Raw genomic sequence first — 19,948 nt, forward strand, 5'->3', positions numbered from 1 at the left:
CTACAGGCTGGTTCACAAACCTGGCAAAGAAATGGGCCATGCAGACGACCTTAGCAGATTGCCCTTGCCGCACGTGGAGCCTGATCCGGCTCCAGCTGCACGCATTTTAGCAATACAAGACTTGCCAGAGTTTCTCCTACATGCAGGAGATGTTGCTGAAGAAATGGTAGCTGACAAAATCCATTGTGTTGGCTTGGATTCATACAGGATGGCTTGAAAGTAGCAGCCCCCCCCCCCGAGTTCCACAGTTTTTTCATTCAGAAAAATGAGTTTTCAGTGCATAAGGGGTGCATCCTTTGAGGCAGCAGGGTCTTAGTCCCTAGTTCACTCAGGCCCAGGGTTCTCCAGTCTCTGCATGAAGGCCATCCGTGCATCGTCCAGATGAAGGCACTGGCAAGGAGCTACCTCTGGTGGCCAGGGCTAGATAAAGCTATTGAGGCTCAAGTACACAGGTGTTACACATGTCAACAGTCCAGACCGGAGATGCCGCAGGCCCCTGTCCACTGATGGGAGGAAACGCACACACCATGGTCAAGAATCCATGTAGAATTTGCTGGGCCCTTTCAGGGACAGTTGTTTTTAATAGTGGTCGATAGCCACTCTAAATGGTTGGAGGTGGTTCCAATTCCCAATATGACTACTGCAAGGACCATCCAGGTGTTGCGGTCACTATTTGCAATGCATGGGCTTCTGGATGTCGTAGTCTCCAACAATGGAGCCCAGTTCACTGCGTCAGAATTCCAGGCCTTTCTCAGGGCTAACCTTATAAGGCATGCCACGTCGGCTCCCTTTCACCCATCATCGAAGGGGCAGGCAGAACGGGTGGTTTGTACAACCAGAGTCCCTCAAACGCATTACTATAGGGGACTAGCACCATAGGCTGGCCGATTTCTTGTTATGCCAGCATACAACACCTTGCACAGCTACAGGTAAGAGCCCTGCAGAGCTTCACTGGGGTAAGAGGCTAATAACCAAACTGGACAGACTGCACCCCGATAGAGTAGCCTCCGACACAGCACATCTGAAGGCACCTAGGAATTTACAGGTGGGGGACTGGGTGTGGACCCGGGACTACGGGCAAGGGCAGCTGTGGGTGGCAGTGAAAGTTGTTAAGGTGTCAGGACCACTCTCCTATGAGGTGGTTCTGGAAGATGGGTGAGTCATTTATTGACATGTTGATCAGTTGTGCCAGCAACTAACAGAGCAGCTGCTGGCTTAGGACTCCCAAGAGGGACAGACCTGGAGTCCACAACCCCACACTCCAGCAGAGCAGTTTGTACACTCTGAGACATTTCATGCATAAGAGAACGGGGATGGGGCTGTAAAAACGCTTGCCCCTGACTGGACCCCAGGAGCTGGACAGTCATCCGACACCCAGTAGCAGCCCTGCCGATTTCACGGCACCTTTAGACTTTGGGTTGGGCCGACCGGGACAGGCCAGCCAAAGGGACTTGAGTCGTTTTGACTCTGCCAAACCACAGAGCCCGGGTCTACCCAGCACAGCAGGTGAACCAGTAGACCGGGAGATTCCGGCAAACCCCCTCTCCCCCCGATGCTCCAAATGAGCACGAAGACTCTCTAAGTACCTACAAGATTTTGTAACCAAATGAATGTGTGTGCTATCCAGGGGGAAGGGGTTTATTGCTGTAAGTGTTTGCTTGTGTTGTACTGCTTGCTAATTGCTTAATCCAAGTGTATGTTTGCAACGGTTGCTGGGCCGGCCTAGATTGGTTGTCTCCAGCCGGCTAAGTAGGTCTTTGGGTGGGAAACCATTGCTTTAAACCTATTGGTCGCTGCCTACCGGCCAACCGTATAAATAGCTGCGCAGCAGCTCCTATGTTGCTTCTGTTATGTTCTGACCTTCAATAAAGCCTGTTGCTGTTTGAACCTTCTGTCTTGCTCAATGCCTGCAAAGAACCAGCTACACAACAAGGAGTATTAGGGATGTTCACCACCTTAAGTTATTTATCAAAATAATACAGATGGGAAATAAAATAAATAAATAAAAATAAAGATTTAGTAAGAAATAGCAGGCATGGAGATACAACTGATGGCAAATCAGTCAGGCAGGGAGATACATGCCATCAACCAAACTGGGTGAAAACAGAGGAACATATATGCTTCCAGCAGATCTTTCCAAGAAATGGATTGGCTACAGACTTCTGTACTTTCAAAACATGCATGAAAAGTCTGACATTTTCTTTACTGTGAACTTACTTTAGCTGGTGTTAAGGACTGGTGTTCTTGTATAAAATCATGTCGATTATTGAGCTTTCCCATTGTATAATAATAGACCTCGTTATTTCCCAATCTGGCATTTTCTAGATTACAGCTGCCCCTGTCCTGGCCAGTATAGATAATCCTTAGATGGGGATGCTGGGGTTTATGTTCCATCATCTGGAAGATTCTGAATTGGGGAAATCCACTGTATCTCTTTCGTGGATAGAACACTTGGATTTACAGCTATTGTTTGAGGGAAATGGTTGTTTGGGGGAATATTTTAACAGACATTTTAATTTTTTTCTTTCACTTTCTTGAAAGAAGACAAAGGCACCAATTTTGCTTGAACATGGGGCCGTTTTCTGCTTCACTCCCCCTTTCTGATGCTTCCATATCGGGTAACAGCTGGGTGAGGATAGTAGGGGCTGCCTTGTTCTCTGCTTCTTCTTTTTTCTTTCCTTTTGGCCTTTGTTAAAAATGTTTCTGATAAATAACAGACTCTCCACAGCTGTTCAAACGAAGTTGGAGGAGGGTGGGTGGTTTTCGTTTGGGGAGGGGCGGTTTTCAAGTCGACACCTCAGTGCTCATTTGCTATTAAAGCGGGTTTTCACTTTAGTAGGTAAATAAGATGAGGTGGAGGTGCTTTTTTTTGTTGTTGTTCAGAAAAATGAGGCATGGGGGCAGCTCAGGAAAACAATGGAGACTGTGAATTGGCCACATCTTAAAAACAAAAGTCCCCTGACCTCTCACTGTGCAAAAAGGGCATTTTGAGAGCTTGGCAAAGGCCCTGCGGGTAATTACTTTAAATGGTGACTTTTACCGCTCTTTGTTTCATTACAATTGGTGCTATTTCTTCACATGCCTTCAGTGTCAGCTAATTGGTACATGTGCCTTGTTTCTCATCTGAAGTCCATTGACTTCATTAGAACATTAGCATGTGTTCAGGGTTAATTGGGCTCCACTTATTTTGCAAAAGCATGAGTTATTTGTTGCCATTGGGCTGGCTCAGCTCTGTGGCACGATGAAAAGCGAACATGAGGCCTATTTGTGTGCTTCTTTGAACTGATTTCTGCAAACACAAGAGTTTTCCTTTGTTGTGGCCCACTTTGGAGATGTGGATTGAGAGTTATCACTGGGATATTTAAAAATGGGATTGGAAGAGGGTGGCTGAAATGGCAAGTGGTTTCCTCCCTCCCTCCCCCCCTCCCCAAATTGGAAAATGCCTTCTGTGTTTCTATTTTTGACCTTGGATTCAAAGATATTAGTATACGTAATCCGCAACATACATTTAGTGATGTTCAAATTTACAACGGCATTGAAAAAATGATTTATGACCATTTTTCACACCTATGACTATTGCAGCATCCCTTTATTCACATGATCAAAATTTGCATGCTTGGCAACTGGGTTCATATTTAGGATGGGTGGAGAGTCATGTGATCATGTCTGGCGACCTTCTGATAAGCAAAACCAGTGGGGAAGCTAGATTCACTTAACATCCATGTTATTAACTTAACAACTGCAGGGATTGACATAACACCTGTGACAAGAAAGGTCCTAAAATGGGGCAAAAATCACTTAACCTCTATCTTGCTCAGCAATAGAAATTTTGGGCTTGATTGTGGTTGTAAGACAAAGATTATCTGCATTTGTATAGAAAAGGGAGGATGATTGGGACGGAAATAGGCCAAATCCATTACCAAAATGAGAAAGGGAAAACAAGGCTTATATCTAAACCAAGAGGAAGGCTTGAGCAAAAGAGTAAGGCAAATACCACCTTAATTCACATGGGTGTAAGTCCCTATATTAATGTGTAGCATTTGCCTTCATGTGGGTTGACTTCTTGTTTGGGTCTGCATAGTGGAGCTGACATGATAGATGATTTCCCATTTAAAGAGAACCGAATTTGGCTTGAATGAGAACCCCTCTCCCCCACTGCCTGTAGAGTGAACGAGTCAGCAACATGATCTTCAAGAGCAATAAGAACTTGTACTCACTCCAGGAATCTGCTTCCTTCAGTAAGAAGGGTAAACACTAGCATAACCAGTTTGGTCTAGTGGTTAAGGCACCAGGCTAGAAACTGGGAGGCTGTGATGTCTAGTCCCACTTTAAACCATGAAAGCCAGCTGTGTGACCTTGGAGCAGTCACACTCTCTCTCAGTCCAACTCACCTCACAGAGTTGTTGTGGGGAAAATAGGAGGAAGAAGGAGCATTAGATATGTTTTTTGCCTTGAGCTGTTTATTTTTTTTAAAAAAAACACCAAATAAAAGCAGGACATAAATAAATAAGCATAAGCATACTACTAACAATGTTGAAATAACATTAAGCTATCAATCTGGCTAACTCCTATGCAGGGGTGTACACAATGCTTTCTGGACCTCGGAGCAGTGGTCCCACAATGGTGAGAGAGTTGAGCCTTGAGTTCTCTGCCCACCTTGGCAGTGACAATTGAAAGTGGAAACAAAAAGGGAAGGAGAAGAGGCTTGAGTCCCACGCGGTTCTCCTCTTTCCCTCTTCAGTCATCCAAACGATCCTTTCTCTGCTCTCCTCTGCTTCCCTGTTAGACTCAGTGGACGCAAACACTACCCAGGGCATACCAGCAAAAGCATTGTGGATGGACAGAGGAGGGCAAGAAAAGGACAGCAGTGGCAGCAGTGATTGCCAGGGAAACTGTGAGGAGCCCCTAAGTGTGCTGTTTCTGGTGCATGCTCCTTCTGCTGAGATAATAGCTGACTTGGCAGGGGCAGTAGAGGGGGACACGGCAAAGCAGTGGCGGTTGTGATTTTCCCCTCTGTTGTTCCTTTCGTTGCTCTACAAGGCTTTTCCATTATAGTTCCCATGAGGTCTCCACGTTTGAGTTGCCAAATCTGGGCTGCAAAAATCTGGATGCTTTGGCCTGTCAGCAAAGAGATACAAAAAAAATATTCTAACTCTAGGTAGCATTTGTCTCCCTTTTTGTGGCTCAAACACAGAGTAGCCCAAGCAATAAGGTCTGTTGAAGGTACAGGTAGTTCTCATTTAACACTCACTTGTTCAGCACACATTCAGAGTTATTGACAGCAGTGAACAAGCCAGCTGGGGAATTGTGGGAATTGAAGTCCACACATCTTAAAGTTGCTAAGAGTCAGAAACATAGGATAAAGTCTATCAAATACAATAAAGATACGCATTATGGAACAGTTTTAGGTTAGGTAATAATGCTAATAATAAGAAGGCATAATTAAAGTTGCAATAGTAGCTATTTATACCCTGCAGTGATATTTATTTTAGGTTCTCTTCTGGCTTCTTATACAGACTTACAGCCACAATTGGGACCATAATTTCCACTGTAAATTATTGTAGTCATAAGTCAAGCCACTGTGTCTCTCAACCCAATCTTACGAATTTTTAAAATTATTTATTTAACAAATGTGCTAGAGGAGATCAACCCTGACTGCTCTTTAGAAGGCCAGATCCTGAAGCTAAAACTCAAATACTTTGGCCACTTAATGAGAAGGAAGGACTCACTGGAGAAGAGCCTAATGCTGGGAAAGATTGAGGGCAAGAGAAGAAGGGGACGACAGAGAATGAGGTGGCTGGATGGAGTCACTGAAGCAGTAGGCGTGAGCTTAAATGGACTCCAGAAGATGGTAGAGGACAGGAAGGCCTGGAGGAACGTTATCCATAGGGTCGCGATGGGTTGGACACGACTTCGCAGCTAACAACAACAAAAATAGCCACCCAACTCACACATGTATGAAATGGGCTAACTTTTGATGGAATCAATCAAAGCAGCCATGTCTTTTTCCCTACACAGAGAGAAGGGGGGGGGGTGAGGGGGTGAGGGGGGAAGCAACTGTTCATAGAGTTGCTTTCAAGAGTTTGCTGAATATTTTCTCCCTGATCATTTCTGAAGCACAGTCAGACATACTGTTTATTATGGAATTTCTCCATCCTATCTTGACTTTGCTTATGAATCAATCAAATAGTCATCCATTCATTCTTCTACAAAATAGTTATCTTTCTAGTGCCTTTGATGGAAAAGCAGAAGGGAGCTCTCCAGCCCCTTTCCTCCAGATGTCTCCATTTTAACTTTTACTAGTTGCAGGGAACCTGATGACCATTTGTTACAGAGAAGCATATTTCAAAGTAGGCATTATGTAAGTAAAAGCAGTTAAGGACCAGGTGAGGACTGAATGAGCTTTGGCTTTACTTTTATGATAATTTGACCCCAATAGGAGGTTGGTAAATGTCATGGCAGCAAAGATTCCATACACACTTATTTGCAGCAAACCTCCAGGTGAGTTCTGGATAAATAAAATTAGGCTCAGCTTCTAAAGCAGGGGTCTTCAAACTGGCCCCTTTATGACTTGTGGACTTCAACTCCCAGAATTCCTCAGCCAGGCACGCTGGCTGAGGAATTCTGGGAGTTGAAGTCCACAAGTCATAAAAGGGCCAAGTTTGAAGACCCCTGTTCTAAAGCATGTTTGCATTTAAAAAGCATATATGAATCAAATACAATAATCTCTCTCCCTCTCTCCATTGCAGTGGCTGGTAATTATAAGATGTGAGATAGTTTAACTTTTTTTCTAATTCTATTGAACTTCACTCCTGGAAAGTGGTTGCTTGCACTGAGAGTGGAGAAAAATATGGTTTGCTGGTGCTCAAAGCCTGACAGCACCCCCCCTCAACAATTCATTCTGAACAGTTTTCTCACCTTGCATAACTTTGGATCCTCGTGATAATTTTTTGTGTTGCAAAAGAGTATCTAGCAATTAGCCCTTGGAAAAGTTTGTGAAGCTCTGTCTTACAAGTAGAATTGTGCTAAGATTGAGTGCCAAGAAGCTTGGCTCTTCAGAATGCTCAAAAAAATAAAAATAAATGTCCAAGATCTACAGAAATGTGGCGGGACCTGCAAATAAGCCAGGCTGACATCACATGGTTCTCGACATTAAATCAACTGTAAAAAGCTCTGTAAATATTCCCTTGTGGCTATGGGCTGGGAGGAAAGATGGATATTCTTGTTTGCCACTTTAATGGCAAACACATTAAACTGTTTCCCGCTCCCCAAGAAAGCTTTCCCATCATCATTTCTATATTTAGGGAGGGAGCTTCATGTATTCTTCACCAACCTTTGGATGTAAGAGGCATATGGGTGTACCATTCCTTTCCCTGCCCGCCCTTTTCTCTCAGCTATAACTCTTGGTTGCCAAACTAAGCAGCAGAATTGCATCCTCCATCGTTCCAGCTAATGGAGGCTGTTCTGGAGTCCTGCCAGAGATTGCCACAGCTCTTACTAGTCTACTTCCTGAGACCACGCGGGGCTGTGTGTGTTGGTGTATGTGTCTCTGTGTGTGGCAGCATCCGTGGCTGATCTCATGAGCAGTCTCTTCTGGCCTTGGGCTTCAGATTGTCCATGGCTGCCATAAAGACTAACAAAATTATTAGGGCTCTCGGGAACCAATCTGCATAATCAAAAAACCATTTCCCTTTCAGTGCCAGATGTTGAATAGTTCTTCTAAGTACATTACAGAGAGAGCATTGTTTTAATGGTACTTCTGAAATCTTCCGTAGAGGAGAAATGCACTTTAATTAATTCTTATAGTAATATAAAGAAAGTACATACTGTTATAAGCTATTACTTGACTTATATCCCACTTTTTCTCCTGAACGTGGCTCAGATCGCCAGGCATCCAGTTGTGCCATATTTTCTCAACTTAATTGGATGCAGTTTATCCTGGCTGATGTTTGAAAATATGATACAAATGCCCTAATGCAAGCCTTGTTTTTCTGTTCAAGAAATGCATCTATGTTTGTAAAACTTTGCCGGGGGAGAGAATTTATGCTGTAGAATTAAGATTTAAGGATGCATCTGACTTTCTTCTCCCCGTTGGTCCATAAACTTTGTTTCAAAAGCAGTGAACAGGGTGGTACAAAATAAACCAACAATGGCAGCATTCCTAAGGACCACCTAGTCAGGCATGGCTTACATAGACTTTTCAGCTCCCTCTATTCCACATACTGACATCCAGGGCTTTTTTTCTCATAGAATGCTCAGAACGGAGTTCTGGCACCTTTTTTGGATGGAACATTGTAGGGTAGGCAAGGCGGGTTGTATGACATGTGTGAGTTCCGGCACCTTTTTCTTTTACAAAAAAAGCACTGCTGACATCGGAGAGATAGCTGATTCTTAGAATGAGTTGCCTCATTTGTCTGATGTTTAGAGAGTCCTAGTTGTTGGTCTTAGTGCACCAAACTGCGATATCCTTATTTTTCAATAATTTAGGAAAAAAAGTGATGGTATAAAATCCAATATTAATTCACATGTCTCTGATGAGATAGACTGATTTGCGAGGTCTAACGTGATTAATCCTGACTTCTTGTAAAATACCAGATAATCTGAATAAATGAATAGTATTATTTCAATTTAGATGTCTATCCTTTTGTTTTGCAAGGCTCAATCCTAAGGAAATGTACACATGATTTCAATCGAAGATTTCCTTTGTTGTAGAAATTTTTTGCATTCAGTTGTAAACATGCAAGAGACTAGGCAACATGTAATAAACAAGGCAGGTAGACAGACCTGTCCTTTAGCCAAATACTGAAAAATGTGAGCAGTCATTCATCAGTTTGCAAAAATTGGATATGGAATGTTTTCCCAAAACGCTTTCATGGGGTACATATTATTGATCCCTCATATAAGCAATATTTAATAAATTTCACAATGATCCACCTAATATATATTTGATTGTAATCCAATTTTCAAGAATGTGTGCTTTTTGAAGGCAATAATATCCAATTAAGTTACTTCCCCAAATATACCTGTGCCATTTTATATGAATTGCAAGGAGTTCCATGCATTATTCTATGCATTATTTTCAACCAGTAATAGAGATCTGGGATCTCTCTCTGTCTCTATCCTCCATCATCTATCAAACATACATATCTTTTTTTCTCCAGATGATGATCACCATATGAAAAAAGTCTCTAATATTTATAAGCGAATCCGCTCTAGCAGCTCCTCTGTAGATGGAATAGTTGTAGGTGACTTCCAGATGGGGGTGTCTATTCAATCATAGACAGAGTTGACCTTCTTCAACGGTGATCAAAGGACATTATTACTGGGTGGTTTTTCTGGTGCTACTTCCAGCTCTGATGTTAAGGTTGTTTATTTTGCAACACCATCTGTGGATGGGGGAGGGGGAGGGGGAGAAGTTGCTGGGGAAGTTCTGAAGATCATATTGCTCAAGTGTAATGTTACACATTGCCAAATGACGGGGAAAACATTAACATTTCCGATAGGTTTTCCCCCCCAGCTTCAGTGAAAACAGTCCAGATAGTCACTTAATAAAAGATATGAAACATATGAAGAATGGTTGCAGGAATTGGGTATGGCCAGTTGAGAGAAAAGAAGGACTAGGAGTGGCACAATAGTAGTATTCCAGTATTTGAGGGGCTGCCACAAAGAAGAGCGGGGTCAACTTATTTCCTAAAGCACCAGAAGGCAGGACAAGAAACAATGGATGGAAACTAATCAAGGAGAGAAGCAACCTGGAATTAAGGAGAAACTTCTTAACAGTGAGGACAATTAATGAGCGGAACAGCTTTTGCCTTCAGAAGCTGTGGGTGCTTCGTCACTGGAGGTTTTGAAGAAAAGACTGAATAACCACCTATCTGAAATGGTATACCGTCTCCTGCTTGAGCAGGGCGGGTTGGACTAGAAGATCTCCAACGCCCCTTCCAGCTCTGTTCTGACTGGAAAGAAAAACACCCTCCAAATTCCCCACTCCCAAAGAATGAAAAACAAGTCAGAAATTATTCCATGTCTACTTATGGAATAGAAAATGAACCTATAATCCCTTCCAGCATTTATTGCAGTTGTGTAGTTCACATGTTAAATCTGGTAAATATAGGCTCACTCAGCTCCCCATTTCACTTCTAAAGGGTCTCTTTTTAACCTTATAAGTAAATTAGTTAACTTTTGCCATTTTGACAAGTTAGATTTTGTCATTTTGGCAGTTCTCTTTATGGAGTGACATAAACACACAACACAAATATATAAACTTAACAAGCCAGAGGAGAATGAATCATATGTTGCCACTGTGCATATATATTCTTATCACACATTTTGAAGTGAACCCATGTATCATCTGCAGAAAAAGCAGAATTGGATCTCAATTCTTTCCCCATCTTTTTGCTAATATTTTGTTCAGATCACTTTCCTTCCTGAAATCTCTCTTAAAACAGGGAGGAAAAGGGAAAAAAATGGAGCCATATATGAAAAGTCTTTAAATTCTAAGTAATCTGTATGGCCAAAGTAGCAAAGGAACAAAAATATTTTTCATAAGGACATACATTACACAGGTAGTTGTTGACTTATGACCCCAATTTAGTCCAAAATTTCTGTTGCTCAGCAAGGCAATTGTTAAGTGAGTTTTGTCTCATTTTACGTCCTTTTTGCCACAAGTTTTAAGTGAATCACTGCAGTTATTAAGTGAATCATGCAGTCATTAAGCGAATCTGGATTTCCCCCATTAACCTCGCTTGTTAGAAGCAAAGTGAAGGTTACAAATGGTAATCACATGATCCCAGGACAGTGCAATTGCCATAAATACATGCCAGTTGCCAAGGGCCTAAATTTTGATCACTTGACCATGGGGATGCCGCAACAGTCGTAAGTGTGAAACACGGTCATAAGTCACTTTTTTCTGCACCATTGTAAACTTCAAATGGTCACTAAACAATGGTTGTAAGTCAAGGACTACCTGTACATGCAAGTACCAGGTAACTCTTTATTGGAATTTATTGAAGAGTGGTGATATTGCCGAGGGCACAAGAAACAACAGTCAGTAAAGAGGCAGAGAGAGTATTTCAGCTGGTGGACATATAGCATATTTTTTGTAATCCATGTAAAAAAAAGAAAGATACAAGAACCAAGGTTGGGACAAAGGTTTATGATTGAGTACACATGTGAATGTGTACTCAAGGTGGAGGTTTCACAGGCTAACTTCTGCATCTCTCATTTGTTACAAGGTCAGCTGGTGGGGGGGGCATAAACCTGGCCAGCCCCACCCTAGGAAGGTGCAGACAGACTTTGATGTGCTAGCACACCTAGGCTTGCTCACAGCTGTTTGATTCACAGCTGAGTTACGTTCTTGGTTTTTCTAATATTTTCACCTCCACCAAGCCACTGTCTGATTTTTTAAAAAAGAGTATTTGATGGATGCTTTTCTCCTGAGGTTAAATTGCTGAGTGAAATGTAGGGACATTCCAAAACAAACCTAAGGTCTTTCTGATTGGGAACAAGTTGAGGGAACTTGACTATGTTGATAGAATTCTACTCCTCAATATAAAAAACATTTTTCTTTCAGTGCAGAAAAGAATAAGAGAGTTGGAAGGGAACTTGGAGGTCTTCTAGTCCAACCCCCTGGCTCAGGCAGGAAATCCTGCATCATTTCAGTCAAACGGTTGTCCAGTCTCTTCTTAAAAACTTCCAGTGTTGGAGCAATCACAGTTTCTAGAGGCAAGCCATTCCACTGATTAACTGTTCTGTCAGGAAACTTCTCCTTAGTTCTAGGTTGGTTCTCTTCTTGATTAGTTTCCATCTATCGCTTCTTATCCTGCTTTCTTCAGGTGCTTTGGAGACTAGGTTGACTCCCTCTTCTTTACAGCAAGGGCTTGGGAATCTGGTGTATGTCTGAATGTACACTTAAGGATTTGGATTCCCTGCCTGCCTCAAGACTATTTGGCAGAACAATGCAAATACTGATTTCTGCATTTGCCTTTTTTTGCCGCTTCTCATCCTGCTGAAACTGTGAATCAAGGCTAAAAAATACCTTCTCTCCTGAACTAGCTGAAAACATAGCCAATTCAAAGGATTCTACAAAGCCAATGTGCAAATAAATGAGGGTTGCGGAGTCATTTTCCCTATGAAGTGTGGTATCAGCAAGCAACTGTGAAGACTGTCTTGTTTTCGTTCTAACAAACTCACTCTTACCAGCCAAAGTAAAAAAGCATGCTGCATTTATCTGAAATTGCATTAGCACAACTGATCTCACTTGTTTAGGAAAATGTGGTATTTGCTTCTATATTATCAGCCCCCAGTTGTGTGTACATTTCCCAAGGCACGAATCCCACTGAGATAAATAGAACTTGTCTCCAAGGACATGGACCTAGGTGCTGAGCCTTTTGTTTGGTATCACCCCGGCATAGCATTGACCTTTTCTGTGAAAGCAGTTGGTAATGGCAGCTCTTGGCAACAGGAATCAAAGGAAATAGAAATGAAACAAGCAAAAACTAAAGCAAACGTTCAGACCCCATTTGGAGTACCCAATCTAGTTCTGGGTGCCAGAGTTCAAAAAGGACAGGTAAACAAGCAGAGTAAGATCCAGGGCGGAAGCCACCAAGATCAGCTGAAGGGTCTAGAAACCAGGACTTAGGAGGAAGAGTTAAAGGAAAGGATTATTTTGATCTTCAGAAAATTTGACAGGTGAAATATGATAGTGGTCTCCAAACATCGAAAGGGCTTCCCATGGAAGAGGGGCCTAGATTTGCTCCCTATGCCCCAGAGGGCAGATTCAGAACCAGTAAGTTACAACTTTGATGAAGGAAGTTCAAGCTTGACCATCAGGAGGAATCCCAGCATTGGCAGACATGTGAAAATGGTGAGGTCTCCTCCAGTAGTAGTCTTTTAACAGAGGCCGGAAGGTGACATCTCAGAGATGTTCTTCTGTATCCTGCAGTGAGCAGGGAATTGTACTAGATAATTTCTATGATGTCTTCCAAATCTGAATTTTATGATTCACCCCAGAGGCTAAATGTTCTTGAACAGTTAGTGGGGGAAAAAAAGTAGACTATATAAATCTTTCTAGCTAAAACACTGAATGGGGAGGACGAATAGAGAAAATTAATGGTCCTGACAGATTCTTCCTTAGTTTTGCCACGTTGCTTCTGTTTCCATGATTTATGGGGGAAAAATCTGGTAGGAATAACTTTATTTCTTCCTCCCCTGCCCAATTTCTAGTACTCAAAGTAACCATGGGTAACATAATACAATGTTCAGGAAAAAAAGTTCTAAAACAGCAATATCTCTGTAAGTTTTGTCCCATGGCAGGTTGTCCCATAGTGTGTTGGCTGTAGCTCGCCCCTCCCTTTTTTAATAACTAGCTAGGTTTGGAAAGCATTCATCGGGTTTCTGCTGCTGGTCTAATATGTCTAGCCTTGAAAATGTAGCAGATATCTCTTAGTTGTAGGCATGTTATATAATTAAATTTAGACCTACCTGCGATGGTCTTGGATACTCTTTTTTCCTGTTTTGTTTGTAATTATTAGTCTTTGATTTGTTTGTGCCATTGTTAAGAATGGAGAGGTATTTGCAAAACCCAGGTTGTTAGAACTTATTGTTTGCTGACCCTGTATTTATGTTCTTATTGGGGTGAGCTACTTAGAAGGGCGATGGTGGAAATGCCAGAGGAGCATTTGAAACAGAACACCAATAAATAAATAACAAGCACCAAACTCGCTGTGGGACAAAACTTACATAATATCAAAGAAATGGTGGAATAGAATTGTGGGAAGAATCCAGAGAAAGAAATATTTTGGGGATTAAAAAGGCAGGAACAGGAAACAACTTCAAGAGCCCCAGAAGGTATAAAAACCCACCTTAAGAGCATACTCAGACTCAGGTCAAAGTACATGACACAGGAAATACAAAGCCTCAAACAGGAACAGGAAACAACTTCAAGAGCCCCAGAAGGTATAAAAACCCACCACACAAAGCTACATGTGGTCAGTTTTTCCAGAGCCTTTTCTGTCTGGCTCTCCTTTGCAATAAAATGCAACCTTCTTTCTAAAGCAGTCTCCATTTTGATTATTCCCAGCTTAGACTGGAGCCTGATGAAGATTTTTCTTTTGACAGAATCATTAAAGAAAGGATGCAAAAGAAGGAACAAAATGACATGTGAATGACAAAAATTAAAATATATTTTAAAAATATTTTAAATAATTAAAATTATTGAATTGTCCTGCAACAAGTTGGTCCTGGTGAGTTGGCCACGGTGAGTTGACCTTGGCAAATTGGCAGCGGGGAGCTGGCTGTGGCAATTTGTTCCGTTCCGCTGAGGCTCCTATCCCAGGCAGAACAGCAACAGTAGGAGATCTCTTCTCAGAGGCAGGACAATACTGTTGGGCTAGCTGTCCTTTGCTGCCGTTTGAAGGGAGTTCCATTATATTTAAGCACCTTCAGCCAGTCTGTGGCAAGGCACAATGTGGATATTGCGAGATATCCTGCCGTAGAACCCATGACAAAAAGGAACCTATTGGATTGTCGCAACCTGCAGTTTAAGCAAGAAGGAATTTAATGGAGATAATTCATTCAGATGCCTCTTCATGTGAGTAACTCACAAAGTATGAAGTTGGACTCAGCTGGAAAGGAGAAAGTTTTACCTTTTTATTTTCTAATTATAACCCTGGCTGCTACACTAGGCCAGGTTTTTATTCCAGTTAAATCATTGCTCAACCTGGCCAAGTGAGCATAAGTACTTGCTCTTTCCCTGACTCTGTTTCTTTGACTGATTTCAGAAGAACGCCTTGAAGCTGTCTTTTGATTGCATTTCCTCAGGTAAAGTGCACAATCTGCATTTCTGGATGGTTGGGGGGATAATCCCCTGAAAAACACTTGTGAACACTCTTGCCTGCATTCATTTTCCCACTAGCTGCTTTAGTTTAGTGCATATCTTAATGCTGATTAGGAGGTTGTGGAGTGCCAATAATGCTGCCATTCTAAAAGGGGATTGATGAAACAATTCCTCTATGATGGTCATTTCTTCTTCCCTGTGTGATGGTTTCACTACTTAAAGCTGGAAGTGGGGGAAGAAAGAGGAGAGGAGAGGAGAGGGGGAGATGGAGAGGAGGAAAAAACCCATTTTTATGCATTTTGTTATTTTCTGTATGCAAATGTAAAATGATTTTAAGATTAAAAAATCATGACATGGCATTAAACCAAGGGAACCCATAGATTCCTATCAGGATAGTTGAGATTGTTGAACTGGGGGTCAAATAACTCTGTCTGAATTCTGTTCTGCTGCTTTCAACAAAAAGGAAGGCATTGTCCTTCAAACAGATCTCAGAAATCCACTTCCAAACAAATTCAGATTTCTTTTACACACATAAAGTGCCATACAGTTTAGACTTTTCCTGCACTGTATCACAATCTTTTTATTTTGTCACATGATTACAGGCAATATTCCTCAATCTTGGCCACTTGAAGATGTGTGGACTTCAACTCCCAAGAATTCAAAGTGGCCAAGGTTGAGAAATACTGATTTAAGGTGTTCAGAAAGTGGTCTCATACCTCTTTCAAGGCTAAGCCTTTAAATTTCCATTTGCTTCATTTTCTCTTTAGTAGATTTTCCTTTCTAGTATTCTGATCACCCTTTAACTATCAATTCTGTGGACTAATTTGACTGAATCCTTACTGGCACCCAAAACTGGAGGTGATGCAAAGTGAGAACTGGCCAAATACAGATTTAGAAAGCATGTTCCAGTTGATGCAGTTCCAAACTGATTTGCCTTTGGTGCAGCTAATATCGCACTGCTGACTCATAACTTGGTATGCCATTAGCTACTGTTCCAAAATCTTTTTCACAGGGACTGTTGCTAAACCAGCAATGCCTGTGCATTCCATTTCACTTTCCCAAAGTAAAGAAATTTACATTTCTCAGTGTTAACTTTCCCTTTTTTGTTTTCAGCTTCTTCCCTAGCCTATCAATACCCATACTGATGCTTACACTTCATCCCAGTCATGGATAAACATGTGGAGGAGTAGAGGACCCAGACTGAACTTTGTGGCACCCTGCTTGATGCTTTAGTTCATTCTCCAAATTCCCTGAATGCCTGAGAGTGATGCTACACTGAAAGAACTCTGGGAAATGTAACTGGCATCCAGATAAACATGGCAGCTGTTCAGAGAACTAGCCCGAAAGAGAAGCAGTGACCCAGTTCCTTTTATGATGGGCCCTGCAAATGAGATAGGGAGGCTGCAACTGTCTGGGAATGTACAGTAGAGTTTTTCTATTTCTGTCTAACTGTTTTGTGTACTTACTACCTGGATTCTTTCTTCTAACCAATCTGAGATGCAAACACCCCATACCATGTTTCCCCGAAAATAAGACTGGGTCTTATTATTTTTTTGAACCAAAAGACCCATTATTTTCTTATTTTCGGGGGAATGTCTTATTTTGCGGCTGGCCGGCCTCTTCCTCCCACCATCTGCTTGCCCATGGCCCCAGCGGCTTACAGGGTTTCCCAGGGCAGACACACTTTTTGTCTGGACGGAGAAATGACAGAGACTGGAAGCTTCATCACCTTGTAAATGGGGCGCTTTGAAACAGAGCTAACCCAGTCTCTGTCATTTCCCTGTCCAGGCAAAAAGTGTTTGGGTGCCGATGGGGCACTTGGAAATAGAGCAATTTGCTCCATTCCCAAGCACCTCACAGTCGCCCACTGTTCGCCCAGAGGGAGACTGAAAGCTTCGTCTGCTTGCAAATGGGGCGCTTTGAAACGGTAGCTTCAATAGATACAGAATAATCTTAAAATCCTGTTAAGAGGTTTTATTTCCTTTTCTGGATGCTATTCCTTCTTTGATCACAGGACCCGGACTCTCACTTACTGAAAAAAGGTGGCCTTCCCTTCCTATATCACTAGCAAAGGAGGACGTTTTGGGTTCCTTGGAGAAGAGCTGGGATGAAAAGATTGCATGTAAAGAAACATCGAGGACTCTTTCGCAAATTGATTGCAACTGTATATTAAGTCTAAGCTCATCTGGAGTAGGCAAACTCTGAAGTGATAAAGCTCTTCTGCTGCATTGTGGCTGTTGAAGTTGCTGGTGGAAATTGTGCTGACGTGTTGTTAGGCTGTTTGAATCCCTTTGGTTCCCAAAAAGAAATTTTGTATTGGGCTGTAATTATAATTCCATACTGGCTTCATTTGCAGGCCTGTTGCCCTGGCCTTGCCCTGACCCCAAAATGAGAAACCAGGGCTGCTGATGCTTCGGCCTCTTACCAGCAGGGTTTTATTGAACTTACTTTGGGTTTATGGTAAGATTTGTTAAAATTGTGGTTTCTTCCCTAGAAGCGGCTGCCGACATCCAGCCAAGCAGAAAGCTCTGCTTTCCTGCTGTTTCCGCAAAAGAGAGGGTGAGGGTCCCGTAACCATCAGGGGGAAGACAATCTAATCTTACGTGCCTAAAAGCTCTTCACAGACCGATGAACGATTGTCTCCTTCCCGACTACACTAATTACACAGAATTATTTGTATTTTTCTTTGAGGTATGAAGGTGTGGTTGCCAAACGTGCAACAAGAAGTTAAGAGCATGCAAATAAATAAATACCCTTAATAACCTGAAAGCATTTCCCCATACGTTATGCTTTCTGCCCTCAGCTGCACACAAGAAATAAACCTGTCCTTCAGACAGTGGGGTATCAATGTTGAGTCCCACTCTGAGATGGTTGAGGCGACAAGTTTGGTCTTCTGGGATCGGATCAGGCAGGCCTGTAAAATGTGAAATGTGGGTGAATTACCTTTTATTTTCATAATGTTTGCACTTTATATCCCAACTTGATAATACTGAGCGGCTTTTGGGCCTCTTGTTCACAAAGTTTAAAATAACCCAACAAAAGCACAAATTACAGTAAAAAATAAATATAGAAAAGTCCATACGACCAGAACGGAATTTCAAATGCTAGATTGATACACCTATTTTGTTCCTGGAAAACCACATTTTAAACAATTCTTGTACAACGTGGCAATTTAGTTGTTCAACACAAGTCTCCCTGGCAAATCGAAGACTTCTCTTCTTGCTTCAGAACTGCACTGTACATTGCTTTGCAAGTGCAAACTCTGTGGAAACAATTGAGCCCTTTTCACAATTTCAGGAAAAGTCATTGGATGTGGCTTTTCCCAAAAAGGCTTACAGACCTGTGCAAATCTGCTTTTGTGTCAGTGGAGGGAAGATGCAAGGAAGATTGCACAGACAACATATTGCTATGAAAGGGTATAATTGAGATAAAATCAGGGAAATCAGGGCCAAAGGGCTATGGGCAAAGGAAGGTAGAGGCACTGGAGGCAGCACTGGCAAGATCCAGCAGTTAAGTTGGGAGACAAAGAAAACCAAAGAGAAAGCTAAGACAGATGGCATTTAGGAGGGATGCAGAGTGGCAAGGTGAAATGAGCAAGACCTTGCTGTGTTGGCCTTTCCCCACAAATGACAAATAATTTTTTATACTTCACCTTACCTTTTCAAGCTGTAAAAGTGGGATTGCCAAATGATAGCTAAGCGCTTACATTAAAACAAAAATCTGGGACCTGCAAAGTGTTTTCCTGCTCTGTCCCCTCCCTTGCACCTGCACGGAGACCTGAAAAATAAGCCCAGTTTATCCAACTTCATTAAAATAAACAACCAATGCTGTCTTTTTTACCTTAAAAGAATTAAAATAAACACCACACAATAAGCTGCCAAAACTGTTATAACTAAGGTCATAAAAAAATCATTCCCCACATATAACAAGAGTGGGGTTTTGACTGACGCTACACTCACACCCTCTATTAAAAAGACAGATTCTACAGTTATATCTCAACAACAAAACAGATCATTACAGTGATCTTCCAAGGAGACCATTGCTGGGAGGATCAGAGCAGAGCGTAGGCACCACCCTGAGAATATCTGGCAGCTAAGCTGGTGGCAAGGAAAAGCAATGGCGGCATCAAAGTCAAGGAAGGGAACAAAAGAGACATTACGCTTAAGGGAGGTGGTGTCAGATTTCCATTCAAAGGACCCTCTCAGACTCCAACCCATAAAGAGAGGAAACCAACCTCCCACCTAACCTCCTTCCCGGTAATGGCCAGATTGCAGCCTCCCACCGTGGCTCCAAAAGTTCCTGTTCTCTGCTTAACCGGCGGATAAGCTGGTGGCAAGGAAAAGCAATGGTGGCACAAAAGTCAAGGAAGGGAACAAAAACATCAGATGTTGGCAGTGCCAGAGTCGAGCCACACAGGCTCTGAGAAGATCAGAGCCAGAGAAGATGTGGCAGGTGAGCTGGTAGCAAGGAAAAGCAATGGCGGCACCAAAGTCAAGGAAAGGAACAAAAAGACAAGACAGATTACACTTAAGGCAGAGGTCCCCCCCTCCCAACCTTTTTGACACCAGGGACTGGTTTTCATGGAAGACAATTTTTCCATGGATGGGGAGGGCAGGGGGTGGGGGTGGGGGTTTCAGGATGATTCATGTGCATTACATTATTGTAAATTTTCTAAATAAACAATGCACTTTATTTCTATTATTGTATTAGATTAGACCAGGGACTTTCTGCTTTTATGAAAGTGGGAAGGAAAATACAGTCCTAAACTCAGCCTCTCAGCAAAAGAAACCAAGGACCCAGCATGCTGAGGAAGTGCTGAGAAAACCAAGAGAGAAACCAAACCAACTCAGCACTGTGCAAGCACCCAGCAGTCTTGGAAAAGGTGTAAATGAGAGAGGCATTCCGTTGGAGAAACAGAGCTTAAGGGGAAATGTAGCTTCTCCCCTCCTCCGTTACAAGCCGGGTAGGAGTATGCTTGGCTTGCAAACTGGAGGAGGAGGAGGAGGAGGAGGAGGAGGAGGAGGAGGTGGCGGCGCATGTGTATATACATACACATACACATACACATACACATATACACACACACACAAATTAAACCTCAAAAAGCAGGCA

Source organism: Vipera berus (genome assembly GCF_964194415.1).
Source record: "Vipera berus genome assembly, chromosome: 1".
NCBI lineage: Eukaryota > Metazoa > Chordata > Lepidosauria > Squamata > Viperidae > Vipera > Vipera berus.